Here is an 8,528-nt window from a genome sequence, read left to right as displayed (position 1 = left end):
TATTGCAAGTTTTGTTGACCAGAAGATTGGAGTCACATGCATCCAAATATGTTTTTTCTGTACACACAGGTTTCATGGAAGCCATACTGTAGGTATTTAAAATATCTGTGAGTACTAGAGCCCTCCCTCCTACAGACATAGAAAAAATACAGAATTCTGCCAGAAACTAAGAAACACCTGAAAAGGCCTAGAGGGACTCTTGAGTCCGATTAAACAAAAGGAAAAAAGCACCCAGGTGACTGAATCAAGGGCCCCAGCACCGCAATACAGCAATTCTAACCAGTACGCCACCATGCCACCTTCTCCTTATGATGAACTACCAGATTACCCTGCAAGACCAATTTGACAGCATTTCTTTTAATGCAAAACGAAGCTTGTTACAGTAAGTTATGCCTCGATTGCTTTGGCTATATCTCCAACACTCACATACAGTAATAAGATTCTTGGATAAGAAGCTGACTAGCCTGTCAAAATAAAGCAAAATACAAAATTTACCCAGATTTGTCTGTTTTACAGTGATGAGCAGCTGATGTATGTATGACAGCTTTAGAACTAGGATTTTAAAGGATATTACACAACTGTGGTAAAAATCTTTCTTATAACATGAATATACACTTGAATTTCCTTATAATACCTTAGAATAGTTTCATATAATATTTGAATTTAATTATATTTCTTATTGTATGTATTATTCAATTTGTTAAGAAGATACCAACACCAAATAGCACATTTTATATCCATATATATGATAAATGAAAAAAGGAGCAACATGGATGTTTCTAAACCTTTGAATACTGTATGATAACAGAGCTTCGTATTTAGCATTATCTTGTTATTTAGCTGAACACATATACAGTATACATATTCACACTCTAGAAATAAGCAGCTGTGAAATGAGAACAGCAACATCCTTTTAGCATTTCTGAAAGATGACTGGTTGTTGCAATTCTTAATGAAAGGATTGCTGCCAAGAAATCAATTTTAACACCTGAAATTTAGTTAGAACTAATAGGTTTCAATAAAGCATAAAAACCGAATACATGAACAGGAGAATTGTGTGCTATGGTCTAATGAAATTGCTGGCTCCAAACAATGAGGTTTACTCAGATTTAGTAAACACTAAAATGCAGTATCTTCAAAGACAACTTTGAAAAATGGGGATGGATATGAGGCTGCTTGTGGATACAGTATGTCTTAGCTTTTTGGTCTGTAAAATTCATTAGTATAGAACAACTGTGGAGACATAATTCTGAATTGGATAAGATACTTGAATGCATCAGTAAGTTAAACCTATGCATCACAGAGGGCAAATGTTGCTATAAGGCTATCACATAGAAAAAATTAAAACTGTTACAAAAAGATATAAATGGATAATAAAATAGTCAAACAGTTTTGATAGCTTTTGTTTATTTAATTATAAGAATGGAAAGAAAAAATGTTTAGCAGCATTCAGTACATTTTAACTTTAAATAGTCAACTGATATTACAAAGGTTAACAAAAGATAATCACTCAAAAAATTCAAACATGCACTGTGGTTAGGTCTTGCTTGCTACTAGTGAGACGATAAAAACAATTATAAACAAGAGGATATACAGAAACAAGAGGATGTTTTTAGTAGTAGATAATTGATCTAAAGACTCAGGGATCTCAATTAATGACTCTGTACTGTAGCTCTATTCCGAGATTTAAATTCACCTTAAATTTCCAAGGCTAAAATCATTCAGTTATTTAAGCCAGTCACTCACTAGCCTTGCTAGTGTATTGTATAAATTTGTAATAACATCAGTCTTAAAAATTCACTTTTGACTATCGAGTAAAAATGTGAATCCTAGTATTTTGTTTGCCCATTTCATTGCTTTCTCACATTGTCTACAAGATGTACAGTACGTGATGTGTCAACATGAAGACCCAAATCTTTTTCATAAGCAGTCTCTTCTGTTTCGGAGTTTCCCCATGTTGTATCTATAGTTAATGTTTTTTCTAGCTGAATGTAAAATCTTTCACTTGACTACATTAAATATAATTTGCCAGATGTTTGCTGATTTTTTTAATTTGCTGCTTCTCCCATTTTTTGTGAAATGTGCAAACTAGTCTACTTTACAAGCTGTAACAGAACAGATAAAAGATATAAATTAGGAAAAGCAGTCATCTTAGTATAGATCCCCATGGTAATCAATTAATTGCATTATCCCAATTTGAGCGTTCTCTCCATATCTATACTCTGTTTTCTGTTTTTTAAACAATATTTAGTCCACACTTGCATATTTTTTGAATGCCCACAGCCTGTAATCTTAAATTCTTCTATTACCTAAAAAGCATCTCCCTCTATAATGCTAGTACTATTTAATACAGAACTGTGTCCTTCCAGTTCCTGCAACATTGTTGACTTCTTCCTTAGTGAACACCTGAGTGAAATAGTTTTTTAGTACATTATCCACTTCCCTTCCATTTTCTAGAAGTTTCTATTATTGTACCGAGAATATTTAACTTAATCTTTAACAGTACTTTTACTGTTTTTGCACTGAAAGAACCTTTCATTGTTAATTTTAGTCTCCTTTGTAATATTACTTTCCATTTCTCTCTTGGCATAATACCATTTTTATCTATGCTTGCAGTTCTGCCTAAGCATTGTAGTTCTTTTCATTATTGGGATCTTGTTGTTTTTTCTTATTTCATAAAGCTCCTTCTTTTCCCTATCTTTTTCCAAATTTATTTGTTAGACCAATGATTTCTTATCCCATTCTACTTCTTTTAATTTCTTTCTCATCCCTTCAAGATTTGCTTTCCAAAAAATAGTAAACTTTTGCTTTTGGAGTCAACTTGTAAGGTTTCAAAATATACTTAATATGAATATGAAACAGACCATGTTAGTCCTGGCTGAAACATTTCTCCTAGGTTGTTAGAAATATTTTATTGTAGCCTCAATGGGGGAGACAGAGAATCAGAAAACATGATTATCTTTCTTGGCACTTTTGTGAAACAGAAGAAACACAAAAAAGTTCCTCTTCACTACAAAGATCTGATTTACACAACTTCAGACGCCTAAAGCATGTACAGTATGAAAACATCCAGGTTATCCAGGTACTCCTGCATAGTACACCACATTTTTTTTTCTTGTGAGTTCTGTAATGAAAATAACCTTTGGGAGATTGCCAATGATGGAAAAGGGAGGGGAGTTGTTAGCACAATTTTATTTCCATCTTTATAAAATTATAATTAATGGATGGCTTTTTAAATGTCAGTGCTCACACTGTTACTGGAACCTTTTTTGGAGGTTCTTTAAATGTTGGTGAGGTAATATTTCACTCTTTCCAACATCAAGACCTTCTCTTTCATTTTACAGTTTAATCACTCACTTCTGTGAGGCTTATACTGTATGTTACACAAATTTAAACGTTCTGTTTTTTAACTAAAAATATTAATAGCCAGGGGCTGTAGGGAAAGGAGATCTTGGGGTGTCTTCTTTTTCTTTTTCGTAGATCTGCAGCATAAATATCCGAAAGAAATTTGGTTTATCCCTTCACGTTTTTGTTTTTGTGGCAGTGCATGCTACTTGTATTATTGCTCTTTTTCCTTCATTTCAAACGCAGTATATTTAATTTCTTTGAGGATGCTATTATTCTTATTTATGGACCACATAAAACGCTGAGGAAATATATACATATGAGTAAAAGTACTGAATATACTGTAGGATAGTATTTTTCTAAGGAAAATATTTGTAAATACTGCATTATTACTAAACATATCTTTACAATTTTCTTTCCCTCTGTAATATGAAAGGAATAAAATGTTTGAGGGGCACTACAAATAATAACAAATGCCTTCAACCTAAAGATGGAAATGTATTTTGCTAATGAGATATTTGCATTCATGAGACTTATTACTGGATATTACACTCCTTTAAAGTCACAGCTCAGAAGGAAACTAAAAACACAGTTTAAAAACCCAAATAGATACTAACAGTATCTTGTACACATACTTAACTAAAACTATTCAAGTCTTCTTATTCTTCATATCAATGAAAGCTTAGAATTTTTATGAACATGTATTTGTGTGGAGCAACCCATTTGAACACATAATCATAATACTGTTTGACACAATATTAAAGAACATGACACCATACATTTCCAACCAACCTTATCTACTACCAAAGGCCAAGAGTGACTGAAACAAAAGTCAAATGTCAATACCACATGTAATGAGCTCTAGATGAAAAAAGTTTTCATTCTTCTCTTAGAGGAATGGAGGGCCTTGTACTGTTTGGACAATACAAACAGTACAATTTAACAATAATAGGGCTTCAGCTTGAACATCTCACAGGTCATTTCATCTTGCAGGTAATCATCTCAGCTGTGCACTGTTAAAAAGCATCCACACAATGACTATAATTCAAGCATAATCATTCATCAAAATATAATTGCAACCCATGAAAACATAGTCAAGTATTCCATCTCTGCATCTTATACCTGTCAAACTGACAACTCTGCAGTTTTGTAGTTTCTTAGTAAATGGCAAGATAGGATATACTGTATTGCATCTGCACCTTCAGAAAATAGTCCTGATGTACAGTACTCTTGTTCAACATGAATTACCTTTATTAAACTCTGGATTTACATTACCAGTCGTTTATATTGCTTCCACAGGGAAACCAAACTCTGGAATATATTCAGGCCTGCAGCAACATAGACCTGTATGCCACCAAATTCCTGCATATTAGGGCTTTTGGTCATCATTTTGTTGGTGGGATGATTATAAAAGGGTTTATTTCTGCTGACAGGTTACACATATAATGATTTTGTGACGATAAAACAGTTTAGTTTTGGTAACCGTTGATAGCTTTAAATAATGTGTAATACCCGTGCATATTGTCAATCTGAAATGTACAGAACATCCACATACAGTATAACACTACTGTGTAATAGTACTTACTGTCATCTGTTATATGTTTATTTGGTTATCTGACACACATCACTCTTTCTACGAAAATGCATCTCTTCATCATTTCTTCCTCCCTGGATCCTATGCACCCTTCTGGTATTAAAACCTTAAAACCTCATTTTCTGCTCTCTAGAAATGGAAAATTCTCCCCCTTGTCCAAAAGTATTATGCATTGCAGAATGGAATTAACATCTAGACAAAAGTCTAGATACATATACAATGCATGCATATCCCATAAGACAAGTAATGCTCATGGTCCAGTATCTATTATGTCATATAATTTTGGAAATAAATATCAATTATTTTATACAATATATAAATTCCACATTAGCAGCAGACTAGATGTTTTCCTCAGTGGGCTGTGCAATAAGAAAGAATGTTAATGTACTCTAAGTGACCTCACAAAATAGATGTTTATTGCTGCATGCACTTCAGGTTAGTTCTTTGAAGGCAATAACAAACCTGGGTAAGGTGTTCATACACTTTACAAATATGTACGGTACATTTTCCGTATATTGATTTTACTTAATACCATAAAAGTCTGAAACACTTATAATGTTTTACATCTAGGTACCTGTCGTAGTCGAAGCTAGAAACTACAGTATATTGGCACCATGCACAGTGGATCAGGAGCTCTACATACAGTACCACTCGTTTTTGAATGGATTACAAAAAGAGACAAATCTGCCATATACTGTAGTATAATGCAATTTAAATGTTTCATTTTTATCACTATTATGAAAAAATATGGTGTACCAATGGCTCACTGCTTCCCTAAAAATCATAGGATATTTGTGCTGGTCAGCCCAGTTGTCATTAATTCCCCTGTGCTGCCATTTGAAACCTTGTGGTTGTGGTTGAACCAGCTGATGGGGCAAGTCAACAATGAGGTGTCAGACCACGTCTTAAATTCTGTTTGTTTTGATGAATGGCTTATAACATACTATTGATGTGCAGAGGTATCAAGAGCATTACTCCCCCAGCTGCAATTCATACAATGACATTACAAGTAAATGGATGTCTGTCTGCGTGTCCTCTCTGGTTTGTTTCAGTACTCACAGTACGTGTCTGTTTACAGTATATCAGGGGTCTTAAAATCCATTCCTGGAGGGCTTTGGTGTGTTCTGGATCTTGTTCCACCTTAACACCTGGATACTTAATTGGCTTAATTGCTTGATTAGACAAATGTATTTCTATTTCTGTCCAGGTACTGTGTCTGCAAAGAAATGCATGTTTTAGATTTACAGATGTGCGGGGAAAAAATAGATTAAGTAAATTGAGAACTCACCTTTTGTCTGTATGGTCCCACACATGATTTCTGCAGCAGTGTGAATCAGTGTGATACTACTTATTGTTTGAGCTTTTGTCCGTATAGCTTGAGTACTTTAAAGGGTTTTCCTAACAGAAAGAGAACAGTTTAAATAATCAGAAGCAGAAGTCAGCTTCTGCTGTTCTCACTTATACAGTAAATGCTATACTTGCAGATTGAAGTTTCCCTGTCTTTCAGTGTCAACAGCAGATAACATTGCTCACTCAGTGCTTTTCCATTTTTTTTGTTGAAAATATTATCCAACCACTGTTTTACTTAAGAAAACTCATACAGTTTATACTGTACAACACTGTTGCAATACACTTACAGTATGTATTTTGTTCTTCTTTGATATTTCCGTGATATTTCCTGATTTTATTTTCTGCCACGACATGTCCAGGAATTATTTCCATAACATAGAGTGTTGCTCTGAGGCCCAGATTGGTTTTACTTGTGTATCTGCTCTTTGCTGTATCAATTTGTGCCACCTTCACTGTGTTTTTTTTAATACAATGAGTCATTAGAAATGCAATAAGGCATTAGAACAAAAGGGTTTATGACTAATTTGCATAACTGTCTTGTGCTGTTCTTATTTATTTTTATTAGGTTTATTTCCCTTTTATATCTAAGTATTATTAGAGATTAGAATGCTTAGATATATTATTATCACTAGTTTCAAGAATCAAAATCTGAAAGGTTGATTTGTGAACAAATGCACAGTCACAAAACTCTACAGCAAAATATTCACTTCTGAACTTATACAGTAAATATAATCTGTTAACAGTTGGAGTCCAAAGCACTTGGAAATGTGAATCAAAATATCAAACTTTTTGCATTTGAATTATTTCTAGTGGTATTAGAAACAAATAATACTAAAGTAAAGCTATCATAACAAGCCACAAATGACCCATATTGATTAAAACATCACAAGAACATATTCTGACTTGAGAATGCATAGTATCAGAGGCTTCGTTTTCCTTTGAAAGTAAATATACTGTAGATAGTGTGCTCATCTAATCCATTCACTCTCTATACTGTGAGCAGTTTTTCCAAATCTTGTCCACTCTGGAAATTAAGGATGAATGTTTTTATTTGTTAAACTTGAACCTAAAACTAAACTAAAAAATGCATTCGTTTAAAATGCTTTTTTTTCCCGATATGACAATATTAACATTTAAAGATCTTCTGCATCTTTTCTTATATTTTATTTATTGATTAGCTTAGGTGCAATTGGTGAAATTTAGTGTTTTATGCATGTTGTGGAATGGAAATTATAATTAAAGATCATTATAAGGCATAAACATAACTAGAGACCTTTTTAGTCTGTCTAAATCTGCTCTAAGTGTTTTAACATTGTCTGTGACAATATAAAACAGTCTGGTGTTTACTAAATCCTTAAAACTGCTCTTTTGTTGAATGTAATAATTTTGGTACATAGGACATTAAGTAACCAAACCCCTTTTTGCACAATCTGTTTGTCTGTGTTTTTGTGACATCTGTGAACACCCCTGGATTTACTCTCAGAGGATTTTGTCACAAGAATTTTAAATATTTGGCATTGAAAGAGAGGAACAGAAAAAAAAAAACAGCTGGAATAGACTTAAGTTAATTACACTTGCAAGAAGATTAATGCTTATACATATTTTGGCAGCATGGTGTCACAGTGGTTATCATTGCTGCCTCAGAGCACTGGGGCCCTGGGTTCAATTCCAGACCTGAGGTGCTATCTGCATGGAGTTTGTACAGTATGTTCTCCCTGTGTTCTTGTGGATATTCTCCAGGTGCTCTGGTTTCCTCCTACAAATATATACTGGTAGGTTAATTGGTTTCTGGGAAAATTGGTCCTGGTTTATGTGTATGTGTGTTTGTGTTTGTGTCTGTCCTGTGATGAACTAGAGTCCTTTCCAGGGTGTATACTCCTTAGTGCCTGTTGCTTGCTGGAATAGACTCTGGCTTCCCCATGACCCTGAATTGGATAAAGCAGTTAGAAAATGGATGGATGGATGCATTACTGTGCCTGTTAACACTATTTGACATATTTTATTTCAATAAGGACAAAAGGTGAATAAAATGACCATTTCTCCATTCCTTAATCAGTTCAAATAGATTAAGAGGACCGTAAACAAAACACAATCTTCCTATCTTCTTATCCCACCTGAATGGTGATTATTTTTCATCCAGTACTTCAGTTTTTTACAGTAGGATGTTCTTAAAGTAGAAAATAACAAACTGCAATTCAGAAAATTGGCTAGTACAAGCATCAAATTTGCGTCTGCGTTT

The sequence above is a fragment of the Atractosteus spatula genome, chromosome 12 (assembly GCF_055471065.1).
Source record: "Atractosteus spatula isolate fAtrSpa1 chromosome 12, fAtrSpa1.hap1, whole genome shotgun sequence".
NCBI classification, from domain to species: Eukaryota; Metazoa; Chordata; class Actinopteri; order Semionotiformes; family Lepisosteidae; genus Atractosteus; species Atractosteus spatula.
Note: the sequence above shows the minus strand (reverse complement) of the source record.